Source organism: Dermacentor albipictus, chromosome 6, assembly GCF_038994185.2.
Source record: "Dermacentor albipictus isolate Rhodes 1998 colony chromosome 6, USDA_Dalb.pri_finalv2, whole genome shotgun sequence".
NCBI lineage: Eukaryota > Metazoa > Arthropoda > Arachnida > Ixodida > Ixodidae > Dermacentor > Dermacentor albipictus.
The window spans coordinates 27361046-27384987 of record NC_091826.1 but is presented as its reverse complement, the minus strand read 5'-3'; the positions used below and the strand labels follow the sequence as shown (position 1 = coordinate 27384987).

Here is a 23942-nt window from a genome sequence, read left to right as displayed (position 1 = left end):
TCACACTAACACAGCATGAGCAGCGTGCTTTCGATGGTTACGTGCCACAGACCGTGCGCTTAAAATGTGAAAAAATGAAGTTTCCATTCTCTGTAGGCTTCGCTTTTACATGATTGCCACTAGTTTACGAAACTTACATAGCACTTGGCGTACGACATAAACGTGTGACACCGAGTGTGTTGCCTTCGCCAAAGTTTTGCAAGTCGAAGGATGTGTATAAATTCAACATTTTGCACCCGGTCTGGTAGCATGCAGAAGGACGAAATCAGGGTTCTGCAGTTTGCAGTTGCGTGTGTTACTGACAAATTGCACCGCTCAATTTGATGATGAGAACCGACGTGGCGAGGAGACTCGGTCTTTACGGCAAAGCTGCTCCTGCTAATAAAATAATTTTTTAAGCTTGGAAAATCGTGCAAGCCAATTTCAAGAAAACCAAAAGGTGAATCGGAGTGAGACAGTGTAGGAATAAGGTGGATGCTGCACTTCACCCATCGAGGAAGTTATAAAGACCCTCGTTTATTACAGCAACAGTAATTAGTTTTTAAAGCCTCAGTAATTGAAAAAAAAAAAAAAACACTCACTGGGGTGTCAGAAATGATTGCAATTGGAGAATTAAAAGTCGGATCGGAAGGAAAGCTTTACAATTTAGCGTGTGTACTTTGGAGGATATACGGCAGAAAACAAGGATACGGTCATAATAAGGAAGCGCAATGTACAGATCACGCACACAAATGAAATATAATAAGCGTATGAAGACATAAAAAGTCAGATCGCAACAAAACATTGCAGGAATGCAGAAAAGATTGCACATCATCGTAGGGAAGATCTCAGGTGTGTCGCTCAATTCTGTGAGCTACAAAACATTGCAAAAAGTTACTGCAGGGCCCACTAAAATATCTTACAAAGGGATGAAATTAATGTAAGAACTATAACTGCAAGTACAGAAATACCGTATTTGCATGATTCTAAAGCGCACCTTTTTAGGATAAAATGTGCGTTCAAATGTGCATGTATGTTACAATTGTAACTAATTATCCTCAAACTCAAAAACAAAACTGATTCTTACTAAAAAAAAGCTCCATGTAAGGTAGCTACTAGCTACCTTGCATGGAGCTTTTTTTTAGTAAGAATCAGTTTTCACACTACCATTGATGGTCACCGTTTTGCAGTCTGCTGTACGTGCGGCATTTCTAATGCGTTAGATGGAACTGAAGATGACTTTCTGTGGTTGGTAGACAGTGACAAGGAGGTGTGGTCAGACTCCGATAGCGACTAGCCGCTAATATTCAGCTATGTGCACGTCTGTGTGCCTTTGTATGTCCCACAAAATTGTTTCAACACAGTACATGTCGACTCAGGTTTTGTTACTTGATGTGTGCGGTAAAATAGGGACCAAGTTATTAAACATGAAATGCCTTTAGCTCCCATTGTCTGCGACTTTCAAGTGATCTTGAAGCAAAAGCCAGAGCTGTTATCCGGGTACTCAGATGAGAACAAAACAAGATCATCCAGGTAATCAGTCCAAACTTAAGCAAACGTGTTTTCTGGCCCCCAACCTTCTGTGCAAAACTGCATTAAATACGCTAGGTACTGCCCAAACAAGTTCCAAATGATACTGCTTTCGAATTCTTCCTAATGTTAGTGTGCAATATCATTCAAGCTGTAACTTCTAGTACTCTGAAGCTTTATTTGTCATTTCCAATAGTGACTTTCAAAAGGCAGATACAGTGCACCATACACTTGATTTGTCATTTTTTGCCGCTGAGATGGGGTTGCCTGTACTATTTTCAACACCAGCGGTCCACGAGTTCTGTGGCGAGGGTTTTGTGCCGCCTCGAGAGATAGCGCTACGCTGCGTGGCCAGGCCGGCAGAGTCTGATATGCTGCGGATGGTTGTGAGTAATCGTTGTAATTACTCCAACCAATCTGCTTTGCCGGTAACCATTTCATGTTTACATCTACTCTCGATTACAGGAGAGCCAAAAATTTTCTTTCTATATATATATATATATATATATTTGAGCGGTAATATAACTGTGCATTACAATCGAGCACATGGTAGAATCATGCAAATACGCTAAGTATTTTGATCTGAATGATTGTACAGGTACATACTCAATGAAAACTTAAGAACTCAACACAGGTTCCGCCCGCAACACCACACTTGCGTCTGTCCTCTGTGCCTCTACACTCCAAAACAGAGTTCTCTCAACATGTTGATAATTAAAGAAATCTGCTTCCGCTGTGAAGTCATGGAAGTGAGCGAACGTATTCGGCTGGCATGCTTGTGCAAATTGTTTTCAATATGGACAGCAGTGTGTCTGCAACTGCGTTCTCAGATTGTCACTGAATTCTTCTATGAGCCAAGGTGGGAATTAAATGTTTTATTGCGCAAGTTACTTAGAGCGGCATGCACTCTGCGGCGCCGGAGGAGAGGTCATGTGAGGAACCGTGATTTTTCAGGAATGAAACATTGGCCAGAGAGGGCACCACGTCCTGGTGGCAAGATTCTCAACAGTGAAGATGAGTGACAGCACTGGTATTTCATCAATGATCACTGAAAAGTTGCATATGTCTCACAGATCTTTCACTGCGTTACGTGCCCCGTAAACTTCTGATACCAACAGTATGAACACAATGTTAAAATAACATACCCGCAGACTTCAATAAGCCTTTAATCTACTCAAGAGGAAGCTTTCCCTCATGAGCTCCTATGTAAATACATGGAAACAGAAATAATTTTGCTCAACATCTGCATCACAATATTTGATTATGTTTGTGGTATTTAAAAGAGAAAGTTAAATCCTACCGAGTGTGGGAAGCTGATTCCTTTTTTTTCCCAGCAGTAAGTTTTTATTCGTAAAAGTTGTTGTAGAGGGAAATATTGAAAAAGGAGGAAAAAGGAAACAAGAATCAGGCTTACACCTCCATAACTCAGCAGCCAAGATATCACAATTCCATAAACACCACCTACTGACACATCTAAATCGGACAAAATTGACAGGCTCTATACCACTCTGAAATATACCACTAATTAACACATAAGACTTCTGCAAAGCCCTCTTAAGCATTGTTACAACACTGTAACATGCTGTAACATGTGGTTTATGGAACTGCAATACCCATTTTCTCTGCACTTTTATTTTCTTTTTAAACGTACCACTCTATGGCAGTTTTTGTAAAAGCTACGAGACCCCAAAAGATTCTGCATCCTACAGTGGTAGAAGTGGGCTTTCTCTCTCAAATGCAACAAATTTCATCCAAGCTGGTTCAGCGGTTGTCCAACAAGAGCATTTCTGCATTTCACATGTATTTGAATGAGACTACAAGAGCTGGCCACCATGGTAAGGCCTCCTCTTAAAAACAGCAGAGTGGTTAGCAGATGGTTCGATTCCACCTGCTCGGGATATGTTTCCTTGTGAGCCATGTGTGACCCAAACTGTGACGAATGAACAACCGAATACAATTGGCCCATTTCCTATAGTACTCAGTTTCATACTCAGCAGGCAATGCTGCAGACACTATGCAAGTAGTACGGTCACAGATGTCTCATACTGCATGTTTTACTACGAAATTACTATTTCATAGATTACAACTAGTGGGTGCAAGGCTACATCAAACTACTTGCTAGTACTTGTGTAGCTTTGTGCTCCCAGTATGCAACGCGCTACGTTCCGGTCGCAAGCGCAAAGGATGCGCTGTGGCCGCTTGTCACATAAACACATCACGCCGCTCGTTTGAGTGTAAAATAAGTTTCAGATCTGTGACACCTTCCAAGTAACAAACACGTTGTGCTTGGCAACACAAAAGCACAAAACTCAGTATTACATTGAATTACATGACGCACACCTGTTTTACATGTGATGCACTGGTAATTTTTGGGTCGCGAATGCCAGCAGAGAGAAAAACTTTCTCTATCCTTCGTAGCGTTGCCTGCTATATATGAAACGGTGTAGAGTTCATAAGTGCTCTTTGCATCAAAGGAAATAAATAAAAAGAACAGCTGTGTACCATGCTTGTGTATCATGTGTTCCTCACAGCATCCTTGCTTTACAGCGACGAGCTAAACCCGAAATACGTGTGCTGCATTGCATGCTTCTTGAGTCCCTGCTGCTGGCTAAAGGTTCGCGGGCAAACCTCGCACCGGAAGGGCCTCTCCCCCGTGTGAGTTCGCATGTGGGTCGCCATGTTGTGCTTCAGGGCAAAGGTCATGGGGCAGAGGTGGCACTTGAACGGCTTCTCGCCCGTGTGGATCATCTGGTGGCGCTTCAGGTGCCAACGGCTGGAGCTGGTGTAGTGGCACACCTCGCACCGGAACGGCCGGTGTCGCGGCAGTGCCGTGCTCGGGAACGACGCCCGCATCCTCGCCATTGCCTCGGCCCGCCCAGTGACGTGACTAGCTGGCGATGAGACTGGAATGTTGGGGGAAAGAAACGCAGTGTGCATTCAGGAGGGTGTGGTCTTGTAAAGTAAAGCTCACACTTGCTTATGCAAAAATGGGCAAGGCTTTCGTACATTTATTACATAAAGTGGATTTAGTCAGTAGACACAAACCAAACACACACATCACAGCATTTTGATGTCACTTCTCACGGCAGTGCTAGAATGCTCTGGACTCGATGCAGTCAAATCTTGATATAACAAACATGGATTTAACTAAGTAAATCTAAAATGTTTTTAATCTAAGCATCTAAGCTTAGATATCTGTTTCTTTCTAAGCATTTAACAAACATATACTTATGAATATGGGATATAACTTAGATACTTTTGCGTTGGATGCAACTTCGTCATAATGAAATTTCACTGCATTTATGTTAAGGTGTCTTGGCAGTTTCCTATAAAGTATTCAAAGCCTAAGTCTATATCACTCTGCTGGAAGCAATCAATACTTCTCTTTTTAATTTGATAGTGACCACAACGCCAAAACTTGTCAAAAGGAGAAACAGTGCAAGGCAGTATTTAAAATACAGAAGTTAAATACAAGACATAATAACAAAGCACTGTGATTTATCCACAGTACTGAAGACGGACATACACTTACGGTTTGACACTGACAAAAAACTCAAACTTGTAATTTTCTGGAATGCACTCGAGCGTTTAGATTCAGACATCAGCATTTGTTCTGGAAACAGTTTCTCAGTAAAAGACAATGCAATGACTCAATTCCAAATCCACAATACAGGGTGTGACCAGAAAGCATTAAGACTATTGCCAGGAAACAAATATATATTACTTTACCAGTGCAAACACTTACTTAATCAGCAAAATATAAAGCATGGGAATTGATACACTGTTGCCAGAGTTTCTGCCTCGACTGGTACACCTCCCGATAGGCAGGAGCCAGAACATCTTTTAGAAGCTGCATTGCAACTGCTTTCACTATGTTTAGGCTTCATGTCTTTAATCTCTCATTGTTACTTGGTCCAAAAAGTTAGGGACACTTTGCACACAGTCCAAAAGGTCACAGAAAGCCATCATATGGTTTCCCCCCTTTTTTTCCTTTTTTCTGTGCTTGCTTGCAATTAAGAACCTTGGAAATCAATAATCAGGCACACACTTTTCACTCATTTGTCACAATCTTGCGCAGAACAGTTTCTGGAAGTACCAACTTCTCTGCCACCATTCAAACACTTAAATGTCAAGTCAGTATTCAGCACTTTGTCCACATGTTCTCAAATTCGGTCCCTTGACAGTTGCCTATAGTGTTGTTCATTCCGAACATCATCTCTGCCCTCCTTGAACTATTTGAAGCAGTGGTAAACATGCACCTTGGACGAGGATTGCTCTCCATAGGCCTTTTGGATCATGGCAAGCGTTTCTGCACCTGATTCCTTGAGTTCGACGTAGATCTTTATCGCATACTCAATGGTGCACTCCATTTCGAACTCCAACCAAGGTTAGCAACAGATTTCTTTTTTTCCCTGTAACACCTCATTGACACCTGCTGCGACACATGCATAGCTTAAATTCCCCTCTACCCATTGTGCCTGCCAGCATCACCACGCAGCTGTTCCTCTCAGCAAGAAAAATGAAGTCTCATTACTATCAAGACACACCCTGTATTCAGCCCTACTGCAGATAAAACAAAGACACACAGACAATCATCAATGTTTTTGAAGAAATGTGAAGTCTAGAACATCATAAATCCAACAAAGATTAGTGGTCTTCCAAAAAAAAAGGGGGGGGGGGGGGAGACCCTAACAACATGTGGTATTGTCTAAAAACCAAACAAGAATAAAAGCAGACATGTAGCAAGCAAGGCTAGGCATGATGCTGCTTTTCATTAATACATAATAAACAAGACTGCTGCACACATTTTTTTCTGCCTACGCTTGTATATGGCACATGCAGAAATGGACTGAGCCAGTGCATAATGACATCATGACACAGGTACCTCCGTGGTAGTGAAACCAAAACTGGCTCCTAGAACAAAGTATTATACTAAATTATTTACAGTGCTCTGTCACTTCTCAGTATTCTCGTAGGGTTTAAAGGATTTTAACCTTCAATCATCGAAAAAAACGAATTGGAAAAGTGGTGTCAGCACTCCTGTAACACCTTCAGTGCCATGGAAGAGCTGGGTTCATCCACAGGTCTCTGGTAAAAACGGCCAAGTACGAGCTCAGCTCATCGACGGTACTTTTCATTTTCTAGCAATGCCATGGATGAGCTAGTTTTGTCTCAGTGCTTCATCGTGCTTCTGGTAGCTGACAGCACACCACCTGTAGGGACAGCGCAAGCAGGAACGAATTTATTCTGGCAAAGGAAGTAGAACACACAGGCAACTAAGGTCCTTAAATATAATTTGGCCATTTTAGGTCAGAGCTCGGGATAATGGCATGGCACGGAAGAAGAGTGGACCATAACTGTACTTTGCACAAGCACTGAAATACTCGCAACAACGCAAGTACATGACCATTTTAAGCAAACTGCCTAAAATTGGGTATAGCAGCGAAGGCCGGGGTTTCCATTTTATGATCCCTTTACTGCTTGCCCAGTACAGGGTATAGCAGTCAGGGCCAGGGTTTCCATTTTATGATCCCTTTACTGCTTGCCCAGTACAGGGTATAGCAGCCAGGGCCAGGGCTTCCATTTCATGATCCCTTTTTACCCCTTGCCCAGTACAGGGTAGCCGAATGGGATGAGCTTGGTTAACTTTCCTAGCTTTCCCTTACCACTTTTTTCTCTCTCCATATCTACAGAGCCACCGACAGTGGCTGGTACGAATAAAGAAGCAGCACAGTCATTTTCCACAGAAGAAGAAACCTGGAAATCTCAGGAAGCAGTCTAATGTCCCAAATGATCGAGGCTACTTACATGTATATTCACAAGCCACAGCTTGACTCTATATGCCTTTCGAACCCTGCCTAGTGGAGGGTAGCGTTGCCCCATTGACTGCACTGTTTTTAGAAAGCATGGGAACAGTGCAAAAGATGTTCCCACGCCTACCAAGATGAATCAGTTAACATCACACCTTTTTGCACTATTCACTTAGCGACACCATCTTCAGAAAATTGCGGAGAATCTGCTCGGAAAATGTTCCTCCACGCTATTACTGGTGAAATTGTCTAATTATGAAATTACATAAGATTGACTATGAAGCCTACACACTAAAGTAGTTTAGTCAAGTGGAAGCACTGAGCTCCTCCACTAGGCAGAGCCAATGAGCAGCTTTTAATCAATGCACATTTTTGAGAATGGCCACTAGTGGTTATAATGGTTGCTAGTGGCATCCCCTCTGTACTGGGGTGGCTACAAGTAGTCACCTAGCTTGAATGAAAAAATTATTTGTTACTACTATTTCTATAGTACTCTAGCATTCTGACTATTTCTGCCTTTTCTATGCCTATGATGACCTCATTCTGACCGTTTCTCCATCGATGGCAAGTTTAGGCTTCCATTGGCTTTGGACCACAGGCTTACGGAAGGTGGAAGCAGCACCGTCCACTAGCACCACAAGCGGCTGAAATTGGCAATCGCCACATCACAGTTACCATGACAACTGAGAGTTCTTGTACTTTTACACAATAGGATAGCACCATCAATTTTGCTCCCTCCATGACCTGTACACAAAGCTTCCCTCATGCGAAATTATATGGCAGCCACTTGTGCTAACAACATGCTTGTGCAGCAACAACAAGTGCTTCTCATCAACCCATGACACCTAGATATTAAAATGTATGCACACCATATGCTTGCATCTTCATTATTCGTATTCCTGTCAGCTTGGCAGTGTGATCAATTATTGACAGCACATGGGCCACTAACTACCATGCACACATGGGCAAACAAAGCACAATGTGGAACAAGGCACAAAATGTACATTTGAATGCAAAGAGTTCAGCTCGGAAAGGCATGTAGTAATCCTGGTGGCCTCTCTGTTGCATTCCTTGCTGAAAGTGAAAAAAAAAAATAACAAGAAAGTGAAGACACAGACTAATGGTACATTGCCCAAAGCAAAGAGGAATTGCAACCAGTTTCAGGCTTGACTAGCTTACAAGTTCTCCCTCAGTCTTGCAAACACACTTTAGCAGGCAAACTGAATACCAGTTATGCAACAGCTCTGAACACTTAGACATCACTATCACAGTATGAAACCACTACAATGAAAACTCAATTTAAGTTAACAAGCTACAGTTAGGGTGTGTACTATGTTTGCATTTTCAAATTCCTTCATTTTTCCAGGTTTTATCTGAGTGTTTTTATGAAAATTCCCTGACAATTGGACACTGGCGGTTTACTTTAGGCACAATAAAAAAAAAGGTGGTTTATAGCTTGCCAAGTTACTGCCAGCTCACAAATTTGTACTACTACCAGTAAGACGTCAGTCAGTTGGAATGCACTATCATATTTGACTGAATCATGCGTTTCACGCATGTTACAACCACCCGAGTAGGTTCGCATCCACAAAACCAGCAAAAGGCTGCACAATTTGCAGATTGTGTATGTTCGAGTGAAACCATCATTTCCTTCTTTCGTAGTAGTACGTTTGCCATGGCCACTGTAGGTACAAATTTCCCCTATTCAAAGCAACTAAGGTGAATATTCCTTGTTCCTGAATGTTCCAGAACTTAGATTCCCTAAGAATTGCAAGTTTTCAATTTTTTCCCTCACAGCAGACACTCAGATACTACTTGCATCAATAGCCTTTTCCAAGAATTTACTCATCAGAGCCATTAGAGCAATAAAAAGCATCTTAAATTACCTCTCAAAATAATGCAGAGCAAGAGGGTCAAAGAAAAGTTTCATAGAGCGTAACATAAACACCTGTAATGTTTAACCCTTTGTACACAGTAGGAAACGATAAATATTGTGCCACATTTTCCAGGTACTTCCCAGAAATGCAACATGCAGGCCATCATGTTTTCTATGCAAAGCATTCAAGCCGCCATAATAAAAACAGAAAATACGTACAATGCCACTAGCACTGACAGGCGCCACTGTGTGTTGTCAAAAAATTCAACTAGAAAGAAACTGGATCAAACTGAAAGGCACTTTCCCTCATGAGAAGAATACAAAGGGTTAATGATGCCAGGTGGGCTCCTATGAGCACATTCTGTCATTCAGTCTGGCAATTTGTTACCCGAAGGAAATTTTTTAAAAATGTTACCAACAGGCATCCAGAACTAAGTGCCACCTTTTCCACAACATGCTTCACATTTCGTAAAGATGCGAACTTTGTCAAAGGTTATCACGAGCATCATTGAAATCTTTGTTGCCTGTGCAATGTAAGAACTCACAAGGGGCTCAAGAGAACAAACTGGTGGGCTAGTTGGTACTGCATAATTTGAGGCAAAGCACAAAAGAACACATAGGACAACAAAAGGGAACGAAGACACAGCGCTGTGTCTTTGTTCCCTTCTGTTGGCCTACATGCTGTTTTGCATTTTGCCTCAAGTTAAGGGGCTGCGTCACAACTGCTTCTCACTGCAATTGCACATCTTCTGATATTTAACTGCACTTGTACTCTATATTGAACAGTGGGTATCAAGTTGAATAAGTGTGAAAAAGGTATTTGCTGTAACAAATGTGTGCATTTTAAACCCCAAATGACTGCAGCCTTAATTTATCTATATCTAATTTCTGAAGGAACATATGAGCCTCCCACATCCCCTCTTTCTCAGACACAAGAAGCAAATATAAACATAATTGACAAGAGCCAGATTAAGCTAATGCTACGATTTTACACCATGTGAGCTCTTATCACTGTCTTCACCAGCAGCCTCTTCATCATCACCACCACCTGCCTGGCTACACCCACTGCTGGGCAAAGGCCTCTCCCATACTTCTCCAACTACCCCGGTCATGTGCTGGCCATGTTGTCCCTGCAATGCTACGCTTCCCTTCTCTTGGAATCCAGTCTGTAACCCTTAATGACCATCGGTTATCTTCCCTCCTCATTACATGCCCTGCTCATTTCTTTTTCTTGATTTCAACTAAGGTGTCATTAACTCGCGTTTGTTCCCTCACCCAATGTGCTCTCTTCTTATCCCTTAACGTTACACCCAACAGCCTCTTAAAAAAGTGTAATTCCTCTGAATCTCTTCTTCGCCAATCTCGATAGCAACACAAACAAAGAAGGTTAGTCTAGCTCCATGCATAATGTCACATCAGTGCATACACAACAATACCAGCAACCTTGAGACACATGGATGATTGATGGATGCAGGAAACAATGCTGCCCGTTTGAATCTCTAATGCACTGGTAATGTAAGAGAAGCTGTTTCTCTTTGCATGTATTTGCACTAGATTACCTTGCACTCACTACTTTCGCCCTCAAATTATGGCCATACAATGACAGCACCAAGCAACTAAGCGCAAGCACATTTGACCGCTCAATGGAAGATTATGCTAGATTATGCTATATACTGGTATGACAGCAGTGATACCGCATGGTGTCGCAAAGCTAATTTTCGATCGCGATTCGAAATATACCGCGACACCCTCATGAATCTCAGTTAACATCTGTAATAACGTCATTAGGAGGCACTGCTCACGCCTACAACCAGACCTTATCTTTCTACAGTTTAGCTACTTATATTCCTTCGCGGTAGCCTTCATTTGAACGTTCTGCCATCGAGCAAAGCAAACTATTTCGACGTTTCCAGCACGAAAATAGACCTGACAGGAACTTCCGGGACCGATTTCATTGAAAACATCTGCAAAGACGTTCTACGGGAACTTGACGAAACGAAAGTGGCGAAGTGCCTACCGTCGTTCAACGTTTTTATATAGCTCCATTTGAAACGGGACAAACACGCTTTTCAACAGCCCACGCGAATGAACAGCCACTGCGCCTCACAGCTGTTGACAGGCACGTCGGCGTTCACGAGAACTATACTGTGGCCGCATCGCTTGCATATGAACGACTTCATTAAAAAGATCCATACCGAGAGTGCAATTAGGCATCTGCTTACAATCACTTATGCGACGCAAGACGCGCTTTTGCTGACGCTCTTCTGGGAGATTACGACAGCTTTCACCAGATCGCAAGCTTCTGCGACTCGCCTTATAACCGGTGGCCTTCTCGGTTCATTCCGCTCTCACAAATCACTATAATGCGCCTGGTGAACCGAACACTTCAATCAGTGATGCAAGCGTTCGGATCCGGGGCCAAAATTACGAGGAGACACCAGTTTCACTCAAGACTTGTGTCAATCTCCGCGACCGCAAAACTCGTAAAAAAGAACACAGGCGCCATGTCGGTGATGTCTATGAAAGAAGGCGATGGTGCTGGCTAAGGTCCCTTTAAAGCTTTCAAAATATTCCGAACATAGCACTGCTATAACCTTGCATTTTAAAGCGAATACTTCCTTTTGTCTCTTTCGGCCGTTTTCGTGGTTGGTGGTACGACCATAGATTAAAGAACGACCGTGGTACGACGGTGGTAGGTCGGGCTTGGGCGAGAAAAGGCGCCAGGGGAAAGGGCGTGTGCTTTCGGGCAACAAAAGTTTCGAAGTGGGGAGGGGGGAATGTGGAAGGGGGCGTCGAGCGTACCTTCGCGTGTGACGAGGAGGAGCGAGAAGGAGGGGAGGGGCGCGCACTGTGTTCGTTAGCACGATCGCTCGTCGTGGCAAGACGAGACATAACGGTAAACCAATTTGCCCAGCTTTACTATCCTAGAGAGAAAGGAAGCGCGCTACCTAAAGCCTCTTATACTTCGTAAAGTAGCGACGCTCTCCTCCTCCGCCTTCACTCCTCGTTTTCTCCTCTCTTTCACGCTCCCTCCTCCACCGCGGCGCCGCCTGCACTGCTCGAGCGTAGCATACGAAACAGCACAGAATAGCAACGGCGCCAACATTCGCTCCTCGCCACTTCGTAGACGCGCCTCAAGCGAAAATGGCGCTGAAGCACGAATGTAAACAAACGAAGCCGGCACATTGGCCGGCACTAGTAGCACGTTCACTGGCCAGCTCACCGTACATTGACGCGTGCGCTCTCACTGCTGAACATTATTTTTTTTTTTTTTGCACTACGGCTGCCACAAAGGAACTCCGAGAAGCAGGAATGCGCCAAGGGAAAGGGTGCGTGCTTTCGGGCAACCGAGTTGCGAAAATGGCTGGGGACTGTCACTCACGCAGTTCGTTTGGGCAATTATTTCTGCATAACTTTTGTGGACCGGATTTCTTGCTGTAAATGTTGGCACACTTGCACTGGTTGGCTGAGAAAAATGTTTTTTTTTTTTGCAGCAGCAGCATGGCTAGAGTATCCTGGCACTGCTTTTCAAGATTGGTTTACATTAATTACTGTAGGATACATTCGACTGGTCACTTTCAAGCATTCTCGTGGTGCGGCATACGTTCGAATGGTCGAAAGTGAACTCGGATTCGACTGGTTTGTTCAGTACGTTCGAATGGTTCCTACTACAGTTCAACTCGGTTTGGAGCGATGTGGAGCCCTCTCAAGATTGGATCCACAGAAACCCTACCCCAGCCAAACCTTCTAGTTGCTCCCAGAGCAATCAGAGCAGCCACAGAGTTTCTGTCGTAACTTGGTTGCGCTCCCAGGTTGAAAAGTGGGCACATCTCCGTGCGTGTGATATCAACCATCTGGATGTAAACCGGTCCACAAAAGCGCTCGAATGCAACCAGTTGAATGTACCATCCCACTCACCTTTGAGCTACACTCTTAGAAAAATTTACACTCTTTGGGGCGTATCTTGTCCCACAACAATAATCGTCATCCGTGTTGCCCATGTTTCCTTTCTTTAACGCTGCGAGCCCTGTACTTCCCAGTCACGAACAGCATGCGCGTTATCAGTGTGACGCAGCATTCTCGACAGAAAAGTAGAGAGCGCCGAGTTTTCAGGAAAGAAAATGCAAGCAAGGCAGATGACAATTATTGTTGTGGGACAAATATACACCCCAAAGGGCGCAACCGTTTTAAGAGTGTAGGAGCACGTTGGGAGCATAGTCGAAACACCGAGATCCAACTATTCTGATCACATGGATCTGCCGATTATTCTGGGAGCAACTGAAGATTCAGCTCGGACATGCTTTCGCTAGCTACAATATAGGCACCTCTACCACCGATGAACTGCGGAGATTGACGATGTAGCCTCCATGTCACTGCAAGCAGATTCGGAAGCAGCCAAATGTAAATTCGAACGAATGTATACTATGTTACTGAACCTTACATTACCATTCCCTAACACCTCAAACCTCTCGTATTCAGCTTATGCACATGGGACATGAGTGACAGCCGGAGCCGCTGTCATGGTTACGCAACTATAACAAAAGATGGTGCGAGTGTCCCAGTGCGAGTGCCCCCTGATGACGCCAATAATTAAAGAACTCTGGGTGTAACTGTGCAGGAGCTTTTGCTGGTTGGACCGTGAATGACTTTTTCAAAGCTCTTTTGAAGTTTTCAGGTAATGCTGGAGAAGGTACGCGGCATGCTTTAACAAAGCAGGTGGCATTTTCAATAAACATTTACTTTGGAAAAAAATTAAGCAGATCCAATGTATTGTTGCAATCTAAGTGAAGTAAATGTTATTAGATATAATGAATGCAGAAACTATGCTCATGCATCTCCCACTAATGCAAAGGTTGTATTCAGGGCCACTGAAGAGTTTAATGCATTGATTGCCTTGTTAATAGTTAATAGCTCAAAAATTTAAAGGTGCGGCATGCCATGTTTTTAGAGTCACGTAAAAAGTGGTCGATGAGCCATTCGGAGCGATTCCAGATCTTGCGAGTTTCGTTCCCACATCTCTTCATCTCCAAGTCCTGTATGGCTAAACACTGTGCTTCCCGTTACATTTCAAGAGCCTTTTCCCATTCCTTCTTATCCAACGCTGCCCATTTCAACTTAGGCGCAGTATGCGCCTAAGTTGGCCTTCTTGTCTATGATAGTTTAATTATTTCTCCTTTACAAGCTCCTCAGGTGACTGAAAGCAAGATATTGTGAAAAGCGCTGCATGTATTAATAAAGATAAGAATTATTTTTGCGACCATCCAGCAGGCTCCACAGAACCATATATCACACTTTGTTTAGAAATGAGAGGATAGTACATGAATATTCAATTCAGTATACGAGAGCCCTTGTCAAATATGCATATTTAATTTTATTTAGGAACTTAATTATTTGCGCACCCCTATTTATTAATCTTGAAAGACTGCTTGAACTTTGATGTGCAGGGTGCAATACGTCGCAATATCATATTTTTTACCCTGTACATCCCATGGATGATGAGTTGCTTTTTAGTGGACAGTACAACATACATGCGTAATGTGCTGTAGTAGAGAGTGTCTTCTTTGTGTGCTGGGACAATAAAATTGTCAGACAGTGCACAGAGTGAAGTGAATTACATTTGGTGCTGTAAACACATAGCGTGTAGAAACTTTGGTTCCAAAGAGCTTGTATGTTTGCAAATTTACTAGCAATCTCAGTAAAGCTTCATCCATTATTCTAGCAAGACCACAATTGCCAAGGTAGTCCAACAAACAGGACAGAGACTGCACCTCTGTTTGTTATGATTTATTTTCAGCAAATGATTGAGAAACAAAAAGTACCACGACCATGAAATGGCAAGTCAGAAACACAATCTGCTTTCAATGTGACGGTATGTGTCAGTAAATTAACAAAGTGAGTGAGTGAGAATACAGCCGAAACCTCGCAATAACAGTCACAGACAACACAAACATAATTTCAATATATCCAATATTTATCAGAAAATATAAAGTGCAGTCACAGTTTTACAGAATATTAAAAATTACCTGTGGCAGTTAGCATAATTCTAGTCCTTGAGCTGGATTATTCAGATGTGGACATTTTACTTGTATGAGAGATGGAAACAAATTATCATGCAAAAATTTAGGAATGAACTTCATTAATGACTTTACAGCACATACTGCAATTTAATAATTCTAGCCGTTGAGTTTGCAAGGTATGTCCATGAATTTTGAAGAGCGTAGCATCCATTTTGAGATACGCACAACCAAACTAGCATATGTATGTAATGTTGTTCAACTTGAATATTTTAAGAAAGTGCTCTTTTATGCATTGAAGCACAATATTAACTGGAACGCCCATGTATTTCATCGCACTTCGGCAATGAATATCTTAAAACTGGGGTCATTCTGAAAATTCCAAGTGGATATGCCTTGCAAACTAACCACCTACAATTAGCAAATTGCAATATGTGCTGCAAATGAATCAATTGAAAACTTAACTAGTGAATTTGGGGGATTAATTGGATATGTGTTTCAATTTTTCTTGCAAAGTAATGCCCGCCTCTTTAAATACTTCTGCTCTAGGACTGGAATTATGCCATCTGCCACAGGTGATTTTAAAAAATTCTGTAGAAGTTAAAATTAATCACCTGGTATTTTAATGACATGCAATAAGCTATAATCATTCTAGCATTCCTTCATTATATTCAATAATTTTTTACATCTATGTTTGTTATACTGACATTTAACTGTATTTTGCACTGAAAGAGCTTTCATTATTTGATACAAGTTGCTTCTGTGTGGACTGCCATGGTTATGATATCATGCCGCTATAGAGGGTAAACAAGGGTAGCCCGACGACTTATAGGCAAAATGACTTGTCTTTGTCAGGGCCTTCAAAGAGTTAGGCAAATTCCCAGATCCTCTTGTCAAAACATTGGCTGAGGGTTCCCAAGTGCACCTAATGATAACTTCATCTTGTTTATGTTAGAGAGCATGTTTGTGATTATATGTCATCTTGTTGCGAAATGCAAACTTTCAGTTGACAAAGTGTTCCTGCACTGCTATGTCAATGGCATGCTTTATATACATGGTTGTTTCATGCATGTGAAGTCAATTGTTTCTGCCCAACACTGTTCACCACGGTGTACGACTTACTGCCGCAGAGAGCACAGTACCTAGTAGATCATGAGATTCCTGAAGCTAACAATACAGAAGGGACTGTCGTAACTGACTGCGCTGCTAGAAATGCAATGTTCAATAGAACAAGACTATCACCCCCGCAGAAGGATCTAGTTAAGGAAGAGCAGGTTATTTAGAGAAAGCTGCAAGCCTATACTTATAACAACCTGCACATTCTCCATAAAATTTATCCAGAAAGATATACGGACGCATGCCCGTGGTGCGAGGTCGTGTTAACCCCAGACCACATTACATGGGCAAGCACGGCATATACACGTAAGACAAACACAGAAATTATGGAGCACACACAATGGGAAGCGGCACTGTTCAGTTCACAGGAAGAGATTCAAACGGCCATCACACGACAAGAAAGACTGCGAGCACAAGCCAGCTGGGCCCTTGTCTAGGGGCTAATGCGAGCTAATGCAGTTAATAGCAAACGTCTCCATACACTGCAGCGAGGACAGTCACATAAACCTTGTCGAAGGGCCTCCTCATGCCCACACACAGCGTTTTTGGCCATTCCAATGCGAAAATAAAAAAAAGCAAAAGAATTCGTAAATGCCATTCCTAGCGTGTCTGAAAATTCAGAGTGGTCTCATATTGGCAGAGTCCAATTGGGATACAAAGGTGGAGCATTGAGTCCAAGACCAAGTGGTGAAGCCACTTGGACTTGAAAACTTTTGATGTGTTCCACATAAAAAAAACACGATGTCTTGTGCAAGCACAAGTTTTCCAGTGGCACCTGACCTTGATAACAGCAACAATTCCTCTTTGACGTCGCCTGCTCGGTCTTGCCTCAAACCGCTGGATTCGAGCCCGAATGCTTGTGCCGCATTTCGTGGTTCGTGAGCCCCTGTTGCCTGGTGAAGGTTCGAAGGCAAAGCGTGCACTCGTAGAGCCGCTTGTGCGTATGCGTCGGTAAATGGATTGCCAAGTTCTGCTTCAGGGCAAAGGTCATAGGGCAGAGGTGGCACTTGAATGGCTTCTCGCCCGTGTGGGTCAACTGGTGGCGTTTGACGTGCCACCACCTGGAGCTCGTGTAATGGCACAGCTCGCACCGAAAAAAACGGTCTTGCCGCAATTCCTCCGAGCTCGAAAATGATGTTCGTGTCGTCCTCGCCGTTACTTGACTGATGGTCCCAAAGGCTGTGAAATAAGATTACATGGACGTCAGAGAAGGGATGGTTGGCGAAGATGCTTCCAACAAGATGGTGCCCCGGTAAAATTAACTATAATAGGTAGTATTTAAGGAGAAGGTTTTAGCTCCAAGCCAACTTTGCCTTTTTTGGTTCAAATATGTGCAAAACGTGCAAATACTTTCATTAGAATATTTCTGAATTTACTTGAATTAACTTAGTTGCATTTGAACAGAGAAAGCCGGTCTATACCAACTGCAGCAGGCCGAATTGGTCCAGGACCTCGTAGTTTATTCAAGAAATTGCCGAAAATTGGTCAGAAGAATAAAAGAAAAAAAAGAAAGTAATAAAAAAATAAAATGGTACAGAAAGATTGCACGTCTGTAACTCTGCACCAAAATCAAATATCGCTGTTTCGCAAACAGCATTTACTAGAGCATAAGAAGTAGACTGATGCTATGTATAATTTTACATCTTGCATCAAACTGTTACAATGTTTACAAGAGTCTTGCGGAAGTCATACTCATAATTGGTGTATTTCAGAGCAGTGCATATTATCGCAATACTTTGTCCCCTCTCGTTTCAATCTGGTACAATTTACAGAACCATGATTTTTTTAAAGCTTTTTTTGATATACCTTAGTTACAGAGGTATAAGAGTGATGGCTTCAGTATATTCAAATTTTGAGATTTGTAACAAATTTGTGCAAAAAAATATTTAAAAATGACGTCCTAAATTGTAACTGCGCTATCTTCAGTCAATAGATTTTAACTTTTTCTTTTGAATGCAACAAACTTCATAAAATGTAGCTGAGTGGATGCCAAGCAAGACAACTTGCATTCCTGTGTGTTTAGATAAGAGTTCAATGAGATAAAACCTCCTCTTAAACAGACAAAACAAGCTTGTGTGGTACAAATCAGCATATATGTACTACTGGCAACCATCACTTCTGTTCTTGTTGGAACAAATACCAGGACCTCACTCACATGCACATACACATACATTCATGCACATGCACACATACACACTTCAGGTGCCAATTACTTCTGTTTTTTTGAAAATTTAGTTCCACTGTATTTCTTAAAATCATAAAATCATAACCATAAGAAGCCCTACAACAGCAGAACAAATGGAGAATTCTCAATTCTCCAAAGAGTTTTGCCAAGTTTACAGAATGTGATCTCCATGTAAGAACACTCTGCAGGAAAGCCAGATGTGAAAACATCAAGCACATCGCGTTCACGAAAGTAGTAAAGCATCTATGAACAATATGCCTCGTCCAATACTTCAGAAATAATGAAGGAAGTGAAACCGCTACATAAGTACGATCGGACAAGAGCAAACACCCTTCCTTCCAGGTTTACGAAAACACTTTACAAATATTATCCAAACATGCAGAACAGGTGAGATAAGTGTTTTCAAATGTACGACAAGTTTTACATAAAATTATTTTTATCAGCATTTTTTTTGCTTTTTATGCAATATCTTGGCGTGCACAACTGTGCATGCAGCATCTGGAAAAGATATACCGTATAGACTCGTATAAGGGCCGCACCCCCAACTTGGCAGCCAAAAATTTGGAAAGCACTTTCCAACGGAGAAGCAATCGCATTCGGGGCCCTGATGCTATGCGCTGTGTATTTCCGCATGCCACCACTAGATGGTGCAAGCTGCGCATTGACCTATAACACAATGGTACATCTGGGGATCAGGGGTGTGCACAAGTCACCGGTGGCACCGGCACCACTTTGGTCGAAAGGTTCGGTCCCAGGTGAGGGCCGCACCTTGTCAAAATTGTGAAAAGTACAGCCCCTTACACTAGTCTATACAGTATAAGAACTATTTTTTTCCTGGTTTTCTGGCATGAGTTTACTTCATTACCAAATGAGATGTAAAAACATCAACTTTCATTCTTGAAACCTCAAGTCATTGTTATAACATACATATGAAGAAAACTTCGAAAGGTACCTACACACTATTTTCAGCAGAAAAAATATATATATATATATATATATATATATATATATATATATATATATATATATATATATATACTTTACGTTGAGAAGGCAAACATGGTGCTAGCACAGCTTGAAAAAATACCACAGAAGATTAACTCAAAACAAAGCAAACACTGAGATCAGTACTGCAGTTGGGAACAATGCTGCTTTGTTGCATATTTCATTAAGACCTTGAAGGTGACAAAATAAACAAACAACAATATATGAGAAAACCACATATGAAAATTTTGAGACGTATGTTGGGTCAAATTGGCTGTTGCAGCAAAAGTGAGGAAATACATTGTTCCTGCTGCTCTCTGTTCCTTGCACCATCAAAAGTTTCAAAACGCGTGTCTCGGCTTTAACAGGGCTACTAGCGGGAATGTGGCCATTTTTGCTAGGACAAGTCATACGTAGGGGAAAAGCCTGGTTGCGGTATTCAGCACAACATCCACTGAGCGCTTACGTTTACACATGATCATTTGTTGAGGAAAGAAATTGCTGGGCAAGAGACTAAGAAGGCCAGTAACCAAACAGACTGACAGGTCCAATAATCAGTGATTATGAATTCAGGAATAAAGAATGCTTACCTCGCAGAAAACAAAACATACAAAAGAACATACCGCTGTGAGAAATGTAAGTGAACATATTTGCGCACTTGGTTGCCAGAACAGCCATGTAAAGACAAGTGTCATGCATGGAATGATAAAGGAACAATGCTCATTATAAAGTTGTCAACTTCTCCTTCCTAAAAATCTTTTTAGGCTGTTTCTCTATTTCTGAATTCCACTAAATAAGAAGTGTGCACACTGCGGAATGAGCCACAAAGTGGAATTAGGCATCAGTTGTGCTTGGAGACATGCAGAGCCCAGCTGGGACGGCAGGTGGATATCGTTGTAGGCCCTCCAATGCATTTTCTTTTTTTCAGGCTGAAAACAAAAGGAACAGAAGTTAAGCTCCTGACAACATACAGCCCAAAACAAGGAATTGCAAGCAGATTAAAGGACTATCGACATGACGTTTTCGAGCTGAAAAATCTTTTTCGCGACATAAAGGTCCAAAGTGTGTATACACTCTAAAAAATTAGTGGCAATTCTCAGAGCACTCCTAAAAATTTACTAGTGTAATATTTGTTTCTATAAACCAGCCTCAGTATCAGTACTTAGGAGTTGGATGCATCACACCGTCATGATACGCTAGCTCGCTTTGTTCCTGCAGCCGTTCTGGCTGCTACATGCGAGTATACTAAAAAAAACTACGCACAGCGCCCTTCTTTATTTTTCATAAGCAACGACGGCACACCTAAATTATGGGATCTTACGTGCCAAAATCACTTTATGATTATGAGGCACGCCGTAGTGGAGGACTCCGGAAATTTCGACCACCTGGGGATCTTTAACGTGCACCTAAATCTAAGTACACGGGTGTTTTCGCATTTCGCCCCCACCGAAATGCGGCCGCCATGGTCGGGATTCGATCCCGCGACCTCGTGCTCACCAGCCCAACACCATAGCCACTGAGCAACCACGGCGGGTGACGTCACACCTAGCATTACTGCTAAAAAACATCAAATTTTGCTGCAAGTCATGACGATAATGTTGATGATGGAAAGCCTAGCGTTTACAGACTACTTTAATATCAAATTAAAATATCTTGTATTTCTCAACCTTCACAGTTGGTAAGTGTCAGCCTTTTAGGCTTTTACGTATGGTAATCATTTGGTACAGCCTCTACAGCTTCGAAAAAAATGTGTCGATGCTCCTTGACCATTTAACTACCAATTGCGAACTGAATTTGCTGCAAGTACTGTACCAGTGTTGCCAGACAAGCCATACCCATCAACTTAATTCGCGTTGTGCATTTCAGTTTTGGCATTTAAACATATTATTTCAGGGTGCATTAGATTGTTTTTCGTTATCTGCTCAGATAATTATGCTCGAACCTATCATGCATCGCGAGGGAAAGTCTCCCTAACAGCAGATGTCTTTTGTTAATATTTCAGATTAATATACTGTAAACAATCACTTCAACAAACTCGCCTTATTTGAAATATTGTTTGATTCAAAGTTTTTTATGTTATCACATTGCTATGACCCCATTACAGCTTCTCTGCTTCCAACGAAATAACACTCATAACAAAGTTAATTTTCTGCCCCAGTGAGCTCACTACCACAAGAGTTTAATGTAATCGATAAACCGTATGTGTAACACCTTTATCAAATAAATGAGAAGAAAGAGGGTTAACCAAGGGGCCAGAGTTTTATTGAGCATATCATAAGAAACCGACAAACATTGACACAATGGACAACATAGGGGAAATTGTACTTACTAAATGAATTAATGAAATCATAAATTAATGGAAATAAAAGTGGATGAAAAAACAACTTGCCGCGGGTGGGGAACGATCCCACGTCTTCGCATTACGTGTGCGATGCTCTACCTTTATCGAATTGGGATACAAGATGCAATAATTTACTGGAACAAAAAGGAAACAGTAAATTTTGCGCACTTTCTTTACAAAGGAACTTGGAAGTTGAATGGTTAAAGAAGGGAGAGGGTGAGGGAAAGACTTGCCAAGATTCGGTGTTCGTTTCCAGATACGAGCCCGCAGTTATGGAGATAACTTGAGAAACGGGTGGCAGCTTGCATGCCTTGGAAGGCACCTCTGCTGGCTGAAGCTTCTTGGGCAAAGTTTGCACTGCGTATTGTGTGTCCGTACATGCTTCATTATGTTCTCCTTTTGGTTAAAGATCAAGGGGCACAGGTGGCAGGCGAATGGTTGATCTCCCGGAGCATGGGTAACCTGAAGGCGTTTGAGGTGCCACATTTTGCTACTAATGTAGGGGCATACCTTGCATCGACACCACAGTTTTTGCAACGGTGATGAGCTTGACGACGGTTCCTGCTTTACAGACACAACTGCCCTGGCCTTGCCGCCGGCTTTACCAGCTGTGAGATAAAGAGGATGCAGGGATGAGAGAGATTTTCCAGAAATAATGCCACACACTTTGTAGCGAGGTGTGCTCCAGCAAAAGGAACACTGACAGTTGTCGACATTCGAGACAAACTCGATGAGCTTTAATGGTATGTGAGAGTACTGCTGATAACAGTCGCCTTCCCCGTAAATACTTTTTTGTCATGTGGATAAGGTACAAAATGTACAGTTGGCCACAAAAGTTTAGGTGACACAGGATTTGAGAAAGCACTGAATTCCAGGAAACATGGGCACTTTACTATCACCTTCATGTCATACTTTTGCTGTTTGGATAAGACGGAAAATGTACAGTCAGTCGCAAAAGTTTAGGGGACATGGATTTGAAGTATCACCTAATTCCAGAGAAGCCTGTGGACTGAACTGTCGCCTTCATTGTCGACATTTGTTTTGGATGAGACACAAGGATGTACATTCAGCCGTGAAAGTTTATGGGACAAAGAATCTGAGGAAGAGCAAAGTTGGAGTAAAGCCCTGGCACATAGCTATCGCCTTCATTGTCAATACCGTTTATCACTGGGATGATATGCAAAATGTACAGTCAGCCACAATAACTACACGGGATTTCAAAAAGCACTGAAATCTAGTGAAGCCTATATTATATAGCCTTGAATTCAATGTTTCAATATGCGCTAGTGTTTGCAACCTACCCAATGTCCCATTAAATTAGAATCATCAGGCCTTAACAGAGTAAAATTCAACATTTGTTCGGATGTCCTGTACGTATATGCAGCCGACTACGCACCAAGAAAACTTTCTGCATTTAGTCCATGAAAATGTACATGGTGAAAGAGGATTTTTCAGAACTGGGTTCGATCTTCTTTTTTGGGGAGGGGGGACGAAGGTAGTTTATGCTAGAGATAAAAAATAATTGCTAGCTTTGAAAAGAGGAGGAATTGTTGAGTTCCACTGTAATTTTGTCTGCCTTATTCATGAGAGCCAATGGCCCCCTGTGGTATGGTAAAAAACAATACCACTAGAATTTAATGGAAAGGTACTGTGCAGACAGGTATCTTTCTCTCACTCAGGTGCGGTTGTCTTTCTTGGATAAAATTGTGAAGGGTGGTGATGAAATTAAGGAGACAACGTGCCACCCCAGTTCAATCACCTGCATTATTAATGCGACAGCGTTAAGGGACCCGTGTCACAAAAAATCCGATGTTGGCTTTGGACATCACTTGGCGAAAAATCATTCCAAACCACAACCACGCAGGCCATCCTAGTGGCGCAGAGGCATTACTAAACCAATTGAATTCCTCAAGGTAACCTGAATCAGAAAAATCATAATGTACAATCTAAACACAATCTACAGACAGGACAGCGCCAGATTGCAATCTGAATATACGAGAAAACATAATTGTGTTATGCGGAAATTCGAACACAAACCCCCTTTCCAGCATTTATACCATTCATAGAGTGGCCATGGCCTCCAAGATTTGCACGTGCCAGCTGGTGC

The 23942-nt window shown here is 42.2% G+C and overlaps 1 long non-coding RNA gene across 5 annotated transcripts; it reads right to left on the bottom strand.

Moving 5' to 3' along the window:
• Window positions 1–496: 496 nt before the first annotated feature.
• Window positions 497–11890, bottom strand: LOC139060917 (uncharacterized). 5 transcript variants are annotated; one of them, XR_011515095.1, is made up of 4 exons: window positions 11418–11890; window positions 7868–7963; window positions 6559–6722; window positions 497–4412 (listed from the first exon to the last, which is right to left on the bottom strand). It is a non-coding gene; the product is annotated as an uncharacterized lncRNA (long non-coding RNA). The 5 variants fall into 5 exon arrangements; XR_011515096.1 differs by having other exon boundaries at window positions 11509–11890; XR_011515098.1 differs by lacking the exons at window positions 6559–6722; window positions 7868–7963 and adding an exon at window positions 8324–8393.
• Window positions 11891–23942: the final 12052 nt, after the last annotated feature.